At 44.4% G+C, this 15,296-nt stretch overlaps 1 long non-coding RNA gene across 2 annotated transcripts in view; it reads left to right on the forward strand.

Moving 5' to 3' along the window:
- The window catches only part of LOC133238287 (uncharacterized), a 29,810-nt gene extending 17,696 nt beyond the window's left edge, over positions 1 to 12,114 (forward strand). For both annotated transcript variants that reach the window (XR_009733508.1, XR_009733509.1), the window contains exon 3: positions 11,658 to 12,114. This is a non-coding gene — a long non-coding RNA (uncharacterized LOC133238287). The remainder of the gene's footprint in view (positions 1 to 11,657) is intronic.
- Positions 12,115 to 15,296: the final 3,182 nt, after the last annotated feature.

Here is a 15,296-nt window from a genome sequence, read left to right on the forward strand (position 1 = left end):
TCCCTATGGAGCCAAATAAGGGATGAGGTTCCCCCGATGTCTTGATTGCCAGGGGTCTCAGAATCAGTTTGTATAAATATGCAGAGTTGAAATGTAAGTCTCTGCGTGATATTTTCCCCAGGTTTGTCCTAACATCTGAGTGCTAATCGTGCCATTCAGTTTTACTGAATTGGTATCCTGTATACTCTTTGGCAATAATTAAAGAAAAAAATAACTGATGCTGTGGCAAAAGTCAGTAGCCTGCAGAATGAATGGACCAGGTTCTTTTCAGCACAGGACGGTTGAAGCACATAGGAAATGCCTTCACCCTTCTTCTGCTAGCTCCCTACAGCAAAGTCACAAAGCAGTTCTCACTTTGCTCCAGGGTGTGGCCATTCTATGATAAACAGGGCGTAGAGTGTAAATCTCACAGCAGATTATCGGGATGAGGATGTTGATAAACTCACATTAAGACTGAGTTTGTTGGGGGAAAATATTTTCCCACAGACACCATGAAGTTGTTTCAGAAAGAACGACGGCAGGAGAGGAAGCCCATTCTGTCACTGTCCCACCTGAGAGAGTGACCGCTGTGGACTAACCACCTCCTTCTTTCATCAGAACAGTAAAGAATGTTCCCCAAAGCAAAATTCCTGCCCAAATTGCTTTATACACTGAGTCAGTATCATTTAATTGTACATCCTTCTGTACAAATCAAACAAACCAGCCAGATACATATGTGAATGACTGTATTCATACAGGCAACGGAAGAGCGTTTATCTCTATACTGGAGAAATTGGTATAAACGAACTGTGAGCAAATCCTCCTTTAAATGATGCACACATGTTAGGCTGCAGGGCTCATAAATTAGCCTTTTGGAGAGTCCAATCATAATCGAATATGCTTACTATTCAGACATTGTAATCTGAGCATTAAAGATCTTGAACAAAGATCACAATCTTGGAAGGTATTAGATAAAAGAAATACTCCCCCAGAATTGCATTTATTAGCTCCTGATTTCTGATTTATGTTTCATTAGCCTGTGGTGATAAGTATGGAACCGTGGAAAAGAAAAGCACGGATCCTCACTTTGGAACATTAAATTCAGATTTTTGACGATAACCTATTTTTGTGCTGCTATTAGGGGAGCGCCAGCTTGTACCCACATCCAGTTATTAATCTGTGAAATGTTTTCTCTCTTGTGTGTTATGTTCTTTCTAAGTCTGCTGCACTTAACCGTCACCAACTAAGTGGGTTATTAAATGGGAGCAAGAAATGAATCAATCAAGTATATTCAAATGCTCCGTCTCCAGCATTGTTCTTTGACTTCATTATTTAGGCATTAAATTCCATGCAACACTGGATGTAATTGTCAATACAGAGGGGCTTGATTTGTGGGCGACGAGTTCTTTTTGGCAATTATAGCTTTAGGTTTACAAGCACACCAGAAATCCTTGCTGCATGATAATACCATTAGCATGGATTCCATAATCATGTCTTTCAGGGGATCACAGCTAGCTGTGTCGGGGGAGCTGACATTTTCATTAGAGAATGAGTTGGTCTTTGTAGTAGTTCATGAAACTCTTTGCACACCTAGCCACTGGTGACACTGCTTTGGTGTGGAAAGACACCTTGCTCAGCACCATAAGGCAATGGATCTTACTCTATTTACCCAGCTTAGTCAGAAAGAAAAACATGATCATGCATCATGTTAAGAGCCAGACTGCCTGGGTTTGAATTCTGACTCTACTGCTTCCTAGCTGTTTAACCTTAGGCAAGTTAACGTCACCTCTCTGTGCTTCAGCATTCTCATGGGAACATGGGATAACAGTAATAATAGTATTGTCTCAGTTTTAGCTTCCTTGGAAGCAGACACTGAGACAAAGATTTGGGTGCAAGTAATTTATCTGGAAGGTTCAACCAGGCTCCTCTGCCTATGGAATTCTCCAGGCAAGAATACTGGAGTGGGTAGCTGTTCCCTTCTCCAAAGGATCTTCCTGACTCAGATTGAACCGGGGTCTCCTGCACTGCCGGCAGATTCTTTACCATCTGAGCCACCAGGGAAGGCCTAATTTACCTGGAAGATTCAGAAAACATGGGTAGGTGAGTGGAGAAGTGAGACAGGGAAGGGAAGGCAGTCCTAAAGGTGGTATCATTCTGCCTACTGCCAGTGAGACAGCAGTGAAGTCACTCCGGGAGGTGCTGATGGACACTGTGTGATATGCAGCTCAGAGTTATCCTTCTGGTAGGAGGAGTGAGCTGGGGTATTAGCTGTTGAAGGATGTTCCCAGGGCAGGGGAGCTGTGCATGGAACACGGAGGGATGAAGCCAACCTCAGCAGCCCAAGAACCCTGGCAAAAAAATCCAGGGGCCGGAGGCTGGGGGTTAGGCTCACATGCCCTGAAGTGCTCCAAGCACCTACCTCCTCGAGTCGTTTAACAGGCTCAGTGAGCCCAGCTATGATAAGCCAGTGTAAGCACTTACTACCCCTACCTCCTGGGCTGGAGTGAGCACTGAACGAGACTGGGTAAGTAAAGCCTGAACCAGCACAGCGCTGGCAGAGATAAAGTGCTCTGCAAGTGTTTGTTAAACAAAATACCTACCTGTATTGATCTCTATGTGCCTTTATTTCATTAGCTTCTTTAATCCTCTCAACTAGCCCTTGAAGGTGAGTGTTAGTATCACTTTTTTCTGAGAGAGGTCACAGGAGATAAGTTAGCAATCAGAGCATAAATTTGGGGTCTCAGCACAGGAAGCACTATGGTTGAATCTGGCTTTTGCTCACTAGCTGTGAGATCCTGGACAAGTGGCTGAACTCTTCTAAGCCTCAGTTTCCTCATCTGTGCAATGGGTGCAGTAAAAGGACTTTCTCAAAAGGATGTTGTGACCATCAGAAAAGATTAATGCTTGTGAAGATCTTCAAAGTGTCTAATAATTAGTAGCAAGAGCAATCATTGTCATTATTATCAGGAGTAGATGTAATAGTAAGAAACAGATGAAAAAGAATGAAATAATACAATTTGCAGCAACATGGGTAGACCTAGAGAATACTGAGTGATGTAAGTCAGACAGAGAAGAAATATCGTATGGCATCCCTTATGTGTGGAATCTCAAAAGAAATGATACAAATGAACTTACAAAATAGAAACAGAAATAGACTCACAGACTTAGAGAAAGAACTTACGGTTGTGGGGAAGGGGGGGGAAGGTGGAGGGAAGGGATAGTGAGGGAATTTGTACACATTGCTATATTTTAAATGGATAACCAACAAGGACCTACTGTATAGCACATAGAACTCTGCTTGATGTTATGTGGCAGCCTGGATGGGAGGGGAGTTTAGGGGAAAATGGTTACATATATATGTATGGCTGAGTCCCTTTGCTGTTCACCTGAAACTATCATAACATTGTTAATTGGCTATACTCCAATACAAAATAAAAAGTTCAATTAAAATAGTAAGAGGCAGACCCAAGATTTGAACCTAGGTCTGTCTGACCATATCTTATCCCATTGGTTCTGACTAGATTACCTGATAGGTATCCTTTAGAAGGGCTTCCCAGGTGGCACTAGTGGTAAAGAACCCTTCTGCCAATGCAGGAGACCTGAGAGACATGGGTTTGATCCCTGGGTGGGGAAGATCCCCTGAAGGAGGGCATGACAACCCACTCCAAAGGAGCCTGATGAGCTACAGTCCATAAGGTCACAGAGTCGGACACGACTGAAGTGACTTAGCATGCACACACACATCCTTTAGAAGGAATGGTGGGCAGCTTCTACAATGGCTCCCAGTGGTCCCCATCTCCTGGTATTCGTGTTCTTGTATGATCCTCTCCCCTTGAGTGTAGGCTGGTCCTAGGGCCTGGCTTCTGATGAGCAACACAGCGGAAGGGATTGGATGGCATTTCCAAGCTTAGGTAACTAAAAGGTTAGGTTGCTGCTATCCAGTCTGCACTCTCTTCCTCACTCGCTGACTCTGATGGAAGCCCGTTGCTATGTTGTGAACTGTCAGTTGGAGGATGGAGAAGCCCCCTGGCACCAGTTTCTGCCCACAGCTAGAAAGGAACCTGAGGCCCTTAGTCCAGTACCCCCGAGAAACTGAATCCTACCAACAACCACGTGGGTGGTCTAGGGAGTGGAGCCTTCTCTAATCAGGCCCGAGATGACTGCAGTCCTGGCTGATATCTTGACAGCAGTCTTGTCAGAGCCTGAATTAAACAGCTCAGCTAAGTGATGCCTGGATTCCTTGCCTACAGGAACTGTGAGTTGATAAGTGTTGTCATTCGAAGCACTAAGTGTTGGGGTAATTTCTTATGCAGCAGTAGATCACTGACTAATACAGAAGGTATTAATTTGTTCTGAGGTTTCTTCTACTTCCAAGAATTGATAAAAGTTGATGTCCAGGCGTAGGGGTCAGTCAGTTTGGTCAGTCAGCGGAGTACAAATGAAAGCTATAGTTCTTGGGTCTGGCTTCTCAACGTCCTAAAGGGCAGTTCCTTTTTGTTCTAATGGGACCTCGAGAGATGAAGGTCAAAATAATGATATTATGGTACAGCTCAAAAATGGTGCTTTACACTGGTAGCTTTTAAACCTTTTTGATCCATGGAACTCTTCATTTGAATCAAATTTTGCAGGAGAAGGTCCACCATGGAAACTAGGAAAATAAGATGCTGTCCTGGTGGGAGGAAGATGGAGTCCGGGGCCTACTTGGCGTCTAAAGGCTCCCAGTGTGCATACATGCTAAGTCACTGCAGTCGTGGCTGACTCTTTTTGACCCTATGATCTGTAGCCTACCAGGATTCTCTGTCCATGGGGTTCTCTAGGCACGCATACTGGAATGAGTTGCCATGCCCTCCTCCAGGGGATCTTCCCGACCCGGGGATCGAACCTGCATCTCTTATGTTTCCTGCATTGGCAGGCAGGTTCTTTATCACTAGCGCTACCTGGGAAGCCCAAAGTGCTCCTGAGGAGAGGTCTAAAGCTGCTGCCTAGGCCGTGTTCCTCGAGAGAGACACAGATAGTGAGATACAATAAGCACAAGCCAGCACAGCTGCTGAGCAGGCAGGAAGGATATGTGTCAGGGAGTCCGAGAGCCAGGAGGGCCGGCTTTCAGATGTGAAGACTTCCAGGCAGTCAAGTCTGGCATCGTCAGACAGAATACAGACCTGTGGGCTCTACTGTCTTGTCTTATGGTAGGAACCTTTGAAGGCTCTGGTAACGAGAGTGAGAACAGACAGTCATCCCTTGGGGTCTGCTGGGGGTGGGGTAAGGGGTGGGATAGGGATCAGTTCCAGGACACTCAAGTCCCTCATATAGAGTTTGCATATAACCTATGCACATCTTCGTGTATCCTTTAAGTCACCTCTAGATTACTTAAATCATCTCTGGATTACTCACTTATAATACTTAATACAATGTCAGTGCTATATGAATAGTTACTGTCATGTGGCAAATTCAAAGTTGTGCTTTTTTGTACTTTCTAGAATTAAAAAAATTTTTTTTGATCCGTGGTTGATTGAATCCTCAGATGTGGAACCTACAGATACTCAGGGCCAACTATATAAGGCTTCATTTGGAGGGTTGAATATCAACAGGGAGGGAATACATGGCTGGAAATGGAAAGGCCCTGCTTCCTATTTTAGAATGTGAGAAACTTCACCTGCTGAAGATTGCCCTGTGATGGGAAATATAACACATGGACACTTCAGATAAAGATGTGATAAACAGTTGGATGTAAATGTGTTTCTTAAGCTTGCCTGATGATCAGAGCTATGAGATAGACAGAATTTGATTCTCTAGGGAAGGGGCCTGAGACGCTGTAGTTTGAACCAGTGCCCTGGATGAGTACCAGTCCAGTGGAGACACAGGCATTTGATACAGGAGTACTTATTCCTGGTTTAATAGGCTCACCTATAAAATGTTTAATACAATGACTAGAAGGTGTAAGGCACTATAGTGGCTCCAGGAATGCAAAGAAAAATGATACGTGGTCCCTACTCTTTGAAGTGAAGTGAAAGTCACTCAGTTGTGTCCAACTCTGCCTCCCCATGGACTATACAGTCAATGGAATTCTCCAGGACAGAATCCTGGAGTGGGTAGCCTTTCCCTTTTCCAGGGGATGTTCCCAACCCAGGGACCGAACCCAGGTCTCCCACATTGTGGGCGGATTCTTTACCAGGTGAGCCATAAGGGAAGTCCAAGAATACGGGAGTGGGTAGCCTATCCTTTCTCCAGGGAATCTTGCTGACCCAGGAACTGAACCAGGGTCTCCTGCATTGCAAGCAGATTCTTTATTAACTGAGCTATTAGGGAAGCCCCTGCTCCTTAGGGGCCCACATATGGGTCTGGAAATAAAAAAGCAAGCATCTTTTCCAATGTGGCAGGATGAGATAGATCTATGACAGAGGGAATAAAAAAGCAAAGGCAACTATACATACGATTGTCCCTAACTCACCTAAATTATTTCTTTGTGGTTATTTAAAGTGAATATAATATAATTCAAATATGTCCTTGTCCACTCCTTCTTGGGGATATCCTTGTTCATCTGATTATTCCAAGGATTTCAATGGCTGCACCTCCCTGTCCTCCTGGAATTCTAATTAGCAAGTCAAGGGGAATGGGCTGGATTTTCACACATCCTTTCCCCAAGAAGGACTTCGGTCACACAGTCTCAGTTTTCCTGCCTGCTGTGTTCCTTCCTCAGACACAAAATTACCACCAGCTCCAGGAAATGAGCCCCTTGAAGGAAAATGATTAGCCTTGGCCTCGAAGTCCTTGCAGAAGGTTTGCAAACAATACAACTAGAAAGTATGAAGAACGGGGTGGGTTGCCTTCTCTTTTAAAAAATGATTGGATCCCACTGTCTTCTGAAGATGAATATTTCTGCTGGGCAGATTTGCTTTGTAAATTACAAACTCAAGTGGCTTTTTTTTCTTCTTGCTGCTTCAGTGAACCAGGAATTAAACATATTTGCAATCAAATAAAATGTGAGGGCTCTTGACGGGTTGGAATTCTGACAACGCTGGGGCTCAGATGTATAGGAAGAATATGACAATGTTGACACAATTGTTCCTAATGTGCTTGTGGGGATCTTATGGGGGACAAGGTGCTGTATTAGTGATGGAATGATATAGTAGTGACTGAGAGAGACAGGTCGCTATCTTCAAGGGCTGAAAGTTGAGGGATGACATAGATTTTATATAAATCATAAGAAATAGAATATATATAAGTGCTAAGATGAAGAAAGCAGGCAGTCAACAAATTGAATGTCTGTCTACTCAATAATGCCAGGCTTGTTTCTAGCAGTCACCAAAATAGACAAAAATCACTGTCTTCATAGAAGTGTTTATTTCTGGGTGTATATGTGTCTCGTGGGAGATAAGTGCCATCGTTTTCTCATTTATTTTGATTGTCAAATGGTGAGTGTTGTGAAGACCATGAAGAAAGAGAGGGTAAAGAATGTGTGTGTTTTGTTTGCCTACATGCACGCATACATTTGTGTGTTTTGTGCAAATACATGTTAATGTGTGTACATTTGGCGGAGAATATAATTTTAGATTGGTGGGTGAATTTGTTTTCTCTTGTTGCTCTAGTAAGTTACCATAAATCCAGTAGCTTAAAATAGCATAAGTGCATTGTATCACAGTTCCAGAGGTCAAAAGTTTAAATGGATGCAGCAGGCCTGCATCCCTTCTGTAAGCTCTCTGGGGGAATCCATTTTATTGCCTGTTCTAGCTTCTGAAGGCCACCTGCATTCCTTAGCTCACAGCCCCCTCCTCCACTTCAAAGCCAGCATCTTAGCATCTTCCAATGTCTTTCTTTCTCTGACTCTGACCCTCTTGCCTTCCTCTTATAAGAACCCTTGTGATTACATCGGGCCCACCTTGATGGTTTAGAACAGTCTTCTCCTGCTGAGATTTAACTTAATCACGTATACAAAGTCCATTTTACCACATGGTGCAACCTGTTTATAGGTTCCTGGGATTAGGACCTGGATGTCTTCAGGGGACCATTATTTAGCCAACCACAGTGGCTTAGAAAAGCCTCATGAAGGAGCTATTTGATCAAGGTCCCGAAGGAGGGGAGGGTGAGAATAAAGCAGATTGCTGAGGGCAAGGAGGTTATAAGAAGAGGAAATAGTAGGTGAGTCTGGAGAGTGACTGGAAGGTTTGAGGAACAGCACAGGGTCCAGTGTGGCTGGAGCAGAGTGGAGTGATGGGGAGAGTGATGCAAAAAGGGTTAAAGAAATCATGGGACTCAATTATGCAGAATCTCGGTATAGGAACTGGCTTTCACTCAGAATGAGATGGGATCCAGTGAACCCATTGAGTATTGAGCTTCAGAGCTGCATGTGGGTAGAGCACCTAAGTCAGACTTAGAGGAAGGAAAATATAGACTAAGATCTGTGAGCTTCCCAGAGAAATTAGTATGAATTATAGATAGCATTTATTGAGTGCTTTGGGGCTTCCCAGGTGGCCCTAGTGGTAAAGAACCCGCCTGCCAGTGCAGGAGACATAAGAGACGGAGGTTTGATCCCTGGACTGGGAAAAGCACCTGGAGGAAGAAATGGCAACCCACTCCAGTATTCTTGCTGGGATAATCCCACAGACATGGGATCGCAAAGAGTCGGACATGACTGAAGTGACTTAGCACAGCAACACACACATCTTCTATTCCGATAAGTACCTTCTAGACCTTGTAACACTCATGGAAATTGTTTACCCTTTAAATAAGTCCATAATGCCTCAGATTGTCTTGAGGCAGACAGATTTTTTGTTATCTTACAGAAGGAGAAGCTAAGGTTGATGAGGATTAGTATTAGGGCAAATTGCTAATAAATATGACAAAGCCAGAATTTGAGCTTGGGTCCTTTGTACTCTGGAGTCTAGACTCCTGTATCTATTGTTTTATTTGGCTGTCTCCCAGTTGAAGGAGGAACATGGGTCAGCCTAAGAGACCACTGGTACTTAGAAAGGAGTGTTGCAGACCTGATTCAAGAAGGAGCTTGCTGGGATTTCTCTGACAGTCCAGTGGTTAAGAATCTGTGCTTTCAGGCAGCATGCATTCAATCCCTGGTCAGTGAACCAGGATCCTGCATGCCACACAGCACAACCAAAAAAAAAAAAAAAAAAAGTAATAATCTTAAAAAAAAAAAAACAAAAAAACAGAAGGACCTTGCTTTTCCTGTTGGTTTTGAAAATTTGAGAGCAAGGTGTGACGTTATAGAAGCAGAAGCATCTCAGGAAGGATTAAGAACCACTGTTTTGTGACCCATGTATCTTTTCATGAATTGGGATGCCAGCTGGGGAAGGGGCCAGAGGCAGGCACTTCTGCTCTGGGCAGCTCAGGTGAGTAACGCTGGGGAGAGTGCCAGATGTATTCATTTATCGAGTCCTGACTGTGCCAGGAGCTGGGGACTCATCATGCAACAGGACAGAAGGTCTCTGTGATCATGATCCTTGCTCTTTGGGTGGAAGACACACAACAGTATAGGATGAGGAAAAATTCTGATTAAGTGATAACAGGGTACTGTGATGGACAATAATTCAGGGACAATTTAGATGGTGGTCAGGGAGGGTCTCTCCAAAGAGATGAGCTTTCCTTGAGACTGGAGAATGAAAAGGCAGCATCTATGGGAAAAGCCAAAGAAAAAGTGTTTAGAGGGAACAGTGCATGTGGAAGGTCTGTGTTGGGGATGAGTTCGGAGTGACTGAGGAATGGAGATTGGTTCCCGTGTCTGGGGCTGAATGAGAGAGGCTGGCGATAAGCAAGCAGACATCAACCTGAACAGGCCTTGTAAAGCTTGATCATAAGTTTGGAGTTTGTTCTCCATGGGATTAGATGATCAATGGTGGTTCAGGGCAGGGCTCTGCCTTAATCTAATTTACATTTTAAAAAGCTGGCTCCGGTTGTGAGGTAGTCTGGAGGGACCTTGGGGTGGAGTGATGTTTCAGGGGAGGTTAGGGAGACGTTGATGGATCACGAAGTGGGGAGAGGGGAGAAGAAGGAAGCAGAGGTGATTCTAAGCTTTTGGTTTGAACTAGGTGGATGGTGATGGTGATTGGAGAGGACCAGAGGAGAAAATGCTATGAAACTGGGGGAGGCAGGGAGCAGTAAAGCAAAGAATCAGGGGCCTCAGATGGAATTAGAAGGCAAGATGGAAGAACTTCCGTGGCGGTCCAGTGGTTAAGACTTTGACTTCCGCTGCACAGGGTCAGGGAGCTGAGATCCCACATGGCTTGTGGCCAAAAAACCAAAGCATTAAAAAAAAAAGAAAACAGAAGCAATATTGTAAGAAATTGAAGAAAAACTTTAAAAATGGTCCACCTCAAAGAAATCTTTAAAAAAAAAAAAAAGACAACAAAATGGAGGAGTCAAGGTACATAGAGAGACCCAGACAGAGATAGCAGAGCTGAGCAGGATGAAGAGTGGGTTGAAGCTATGGTTGATTCATGTTGATATTTGGTAGAAACCCACACAATACTGTAAAGCAATTATCCTTCAATTAAAAAAAAAAAAAGTGGATTGAAGGAGGCTAAGGAGGTGGCCACCCAACAGGGCACTGCTGACCCATGCTCTCGGCATCTAGCATTTTTAGGGAACTGAACTTACTTTTGCCAGCATGCGGGACTCCACCGAGCTGCTTGAAGCTTGTCAAGGACTCTACCAAGGAGTGGATGTGGTAGGGAAAGAACTGGCAGTTTAAGGCATTTGGAGACTAGAGAGTGATAAAATCTACCTGGAAGATGCGTATGAGCCCTCCCAGAGGTGAGTTGGGGACCATTCCCACACAATGTGGAGACTCAAGTAAGCAGATATCCAGTGAGCTTAGCACCCCTTTGTTTTGAGATGGAGAACAGACTTTCAGGATGAGGGAGGGGAGTTGTTTACAACACAATAAGAACATCAAAACAGTAAACCTGGGTAGCAATTTGGGCGTTCCAAAGCACTTGCTGTTTTTCACTGGGGCTATTTTCCTTTATTTAACAGACTCTTGATTGAAGTATAATATATATTCAGAAAAGCACATTTACATAAGTGAGCAGCTCAATGAATTTTCAAAAACTGAATACACTCATATAACGATCACCCAGACCAAGAATTAAAACAGCTTTTGCCAAAGCACACTAAAATGACTATTTCTTTGAGGTCTCTCATGTCCATGCCCCAAATCAAGCAACCAGCCCCACTTAAATCAGTCAGCCCCAATGGGGTATGCGTGGAAGGTCGGTTCCCTGTGCCTTCCGGGTCAGTCTGAATCCCTCATCCCTTGCCTGTGTTCTGTTCACTTGCAGCTCACCTGACTTGCCCAGCTTTCTCAAATGAGATACCAGCGGGACTTCCTTGGTGGCCCAGTGGTTAGGAATCCATCATCCAAAGCAGGGGACACTGGTTCAATCCCTGGTTGGGGAGCTAAGATTCCATATGCCTAGGGGTAACTAAGCCTGTAGGCCACGACTACTGAGCCCCAGCACTCCAGAGCCCATGTGCTGCAATTAAGACCTGATGCAGTCAAACTGAATGAATACATTGAAAAAAAAAAAAAAAAAAAAGGAGACACTAACTTTTCAGTTTCTTGGGTTCTTTCATTGATCAAGGACATAGCCCCCTTCACAGAGCCTCCTCCTTAATCAGCTTTATCCCAAACATGTAGATATGCGTATTTTACCTCTTCTTTGTTTCAGGTAGCTGGAAGCACTACACAGAACCTAGAATTTTTAGGACAAGCCTTCAATTTTTAGGTCTGAGAAGATAATGTGGGTGAAGAATGAACTGAATGAAGAATGAGGTATTTTAATTAAAATCTTTTTGGAGGGAGAGAAGTCAAAGATTCTTTGGTGTGCCAAGGAATGCAAAATGCTTCTGTGGTTTCTTCTTTTCCTCAGATTTGAATATCCTGCAAGGCAGGGGGCATGGCATGCTGGCACCTGGTGGGGAAGACCAGGGGCCCTGGAGTCAGTGAGACTGAAGTTCAGGTCCTCCCTCTGATTCTTGCCAAGTGTGTGAACTTGATGATATTTTTTTTTTACTGAAATTATCCAAGCCTCTGTTTTTCCATCTTATAGAAAGGATATCATAACAGGTACCATTTCAAAGGAAAGTTATGACAGTTAAAGAAGAGATCACATGTAAAGGGTTTGGCACAGAATGTATTACCACTAGACTGATTATTCTGATCATTAAAGGATAATAATTGCCATTAGAACAATGTTAAAATTACTGCTGAAGCTGTTATTATGGTTATTATTACTGTTGCCATTTGGCAGGTGGTGAAACTGAGACCCAGATTAAGTGACTTGTCCAAGGCCACAGGGCAACGCCTGTCCCTTGACTTTTAAGCCAGCGCTCTCTGTGCTCAGCACGTTTCCCTAATTAAGCCCACCCAGGCCCCCTTTCCAGCCCATCTGGTCACCAACGGCAGCTCTGATGAAGCAACAGGGGCAGCTGCCAGCCTGAGAAGAGAGACTGGCCAGCCCTGTGTGCGGGCATCATTTAATTAGATGACCTCTGAAGCTGGCTTTTCCAGTCTACCGTCCGGCCTCCAGAAGAGCAGCATTAAGGAGTTAATGGGGCTTGGCGGAGGCAATGGGCCATCTGTTCTTAATTACCCAAAGTGCACAAGGCCGAGGGCAGGCTGGCATGGGGGTGGCAGGGCACTGCCAGCCTGGCTGCCCTCTGTCAGCTGCCTGGCCTCACGCCTCCCTCCATCCCTGGGTCCTCAAGTCCCTCAGTTTCCCTTCTCCTGTTTCTCCTGCCTCTGAGGCGGAGAAGCAGAAGTTCATGTTCAGGAACTGCAAGTGATGGGAGTAAGAGATGGGGTAACTTGCATTTGGTTCTCCAGATGCAGAGCCTGAGGCATGGATTCCTGTGCCAGTGACTTTTGGAAGATGAAGGGCTGAAAGGGGAGTGATGGAAGCAGGATGGGGCAGAGGAGCCAAGCAGGATGGAGGTTAGTGTCACACTGGGGAGCTCTGGAGCTTGAATCCAGCACAGAGTTGGTCCTGCCTCAGTGCAAGAGGCTGATGCAGTTCCCTGGAGAGGACGGTGGGCAGCTGTGTGTTGCTGTCAGTGGAGACTCACAGCAGGTGGAGGAGGGGCGCACCCGCCAGAAAGGAAAGCTGGGTGGGGTACCAAGAGAAGGCTACCTGGCAGACCCATGAGAAAGAATCTCCTTTGGAAAGGAAACAAGCCTGTTCTCTGCTTCCTTTTTCACCCCTGACAGGAAGGGGAAAAATTATGTCCCTCACACCCCAAGCCTTGATCCGTATAAAGCCCTTTCTGCTTTTCCTCCGAGGCAGATGTTCTAGCTGTTGAAGAGGATGGACTTTGCATGCAGGTGTGGGTTTGAGTCTTGGTTCTTGTGCCCACTAGCAGCTGACCTTGGGAAACATACGTGACAATTCTGCTCAGTCTCCTTGCCTGTAAAATGGGAATAATAGTATTTGTTACCTTTTGGGGCTTTCTGTGAAGACTAAGTGAGGTGGTGCTTGTAAGGTACTCAGAACATGTCAGCATTAACTAAGAATTCCTTAATTGACCTCTCCTCTTTCTTTCTATTATTATTACTGTTGTTGTTGGTAGAAGTGGTGGTGTTGCTATCCCCTGGCAAGGTAATGGGCTTGGTTTGGAGTGGGACACAATTCCATTTAGGAGAAGAACCAAGACCCATTCCCAGATGATGCTGTGATTTTTTTTTTTTTGAGATAGTCATCAAAATTTACATTTGCCAAGAGGCACATGAAAAGATCTTAATGTGTGTATGTATATATATACACTACATCTTGTATACAAAGGAATACTACTCAGTCACAGAAAAGAATGAATTTTTTCCGTTTGTAAGAACATCATTGGGCTTGAAAGCTGTCATGCTTAGTGAAATAATTCAGACAGAGAAAGGCATATACTGTATATTATCACTTATATGTGGAGTCTAAAAAGTAAAACAAACTAGTAAACATAACAAAAAAAGAAACAGACTCACAGATGAAGAGAACAAACTGGTGCTTACTAGTGGGGAGAGGGAAGCAGGGAGGGGCAAGATAGGGTGGAGAATTAAGAGTACAACCTACTATGTGTAAAATAAGTTACAAAGATAGATTGCACAGTGCAGGGAATATAGGCAACGTGTTACATTAACTATAAATGGAAAATAATCTTTAAAAATTGTAAATCAAAAAGAAATTGAAGATCACTGTGTTGTACACCTGAAACTTACATAATATTGTGAATCAACTAGACCTCAATGAAAAATCCATGTGTGCATGTGTTGGGGGCTCCTTGGTCTTCCCCTGTGACCCCTCAAGAGGAACTGTGATGGAGTAGAAAATACGTAGTCAGACAGCCCCAGGATTCCTGGGGGGGACTCTGTCTCCTGTAAGCTGTGTGGCCTTAGACACACATTTATTATCCATAAAATACCCAGCTAGCAGTGGTGTTGTGAAGAGTAAACAAGATGATGCCTTGAGCCTAGGTCACGTGCGCTGTGGAAATGCACAGTCTGGGCTTGTCCTTCACAATTCAGCTCATCTTCACAGCCCGTGGTGTGCACCAAAAAGCTGGACACAAGAGCCAAGATCTAAGGGTGTAAATGGATCCAGCCTGGAGCCATCAAATGGAGGTGGCCACGGCAGCTCTGCATGTTGACTCAACTATTGAGAATCACTAAAAAGCCCTGACCAAACGGCCACAAGGATGGGGTTCTTCCTTGAGATCATTAATGACATCATTCGGTGTTAGTTCTCCTTTGATCATGGGATAGTTCCTGGACTAAACTGCACTATCTAATTTAAACTGTACAACAATGTTGAGAAGAACATATTGGTTCCATTTTACAGATGACACAGGATCCAAAAGATTAAGTAAGCAACTCACAAAGTGGCAGAACAAGGCTTCGAACTCAACTCTGTCCCATACCTGAGCACCCAGTAGCCTGGAGCAGCCAAAGGTTTCTCTTCTCACAATAATGCTGGTATATTGTCACTTCTGTCTTGGACTGCAAACCATTTTGCTCATCTCTGGTCTCAGCCACAGCTTCCAGCCTCTTAGATTCTGAAGCCCTGGAATCAGGTCTCCACTACAGTGCTTCTGATCAAGGCTTTGGCTGCTCCAGGCTACTGGGTGCTCAGGTATGGGACAGAGTTGGGTTCGAAGCCTTGCTCTGCCACTTTGTGAGTTGCTTACTTAATCTTTTGGATCCTGTGTCATCTGTAAAATGGAACCAATATGTTCTTCTCAACATTGTTGTACAGTTTAAATTAGTGCAGTTTAGTCCAGGAACTATCCCATGATCAAAGGAGAACTAACACCGAATGATGTCATTAATG

The sequence above is a fragment of the Bos javanicus genome, chromosome 25 (genome assembly GCF_032452875.1).
Source record: "Bos javanicus breed banteng chromosome 25, ARS-OSU_banteng_1.0, whole genome shotgun sequence".
Classification (NCBI taxonomy): Eukaryota; Metazoa; Chordata; class Mammalia; order Artiodactyla; family Bovidae; genus Bos; species Bos javanicus.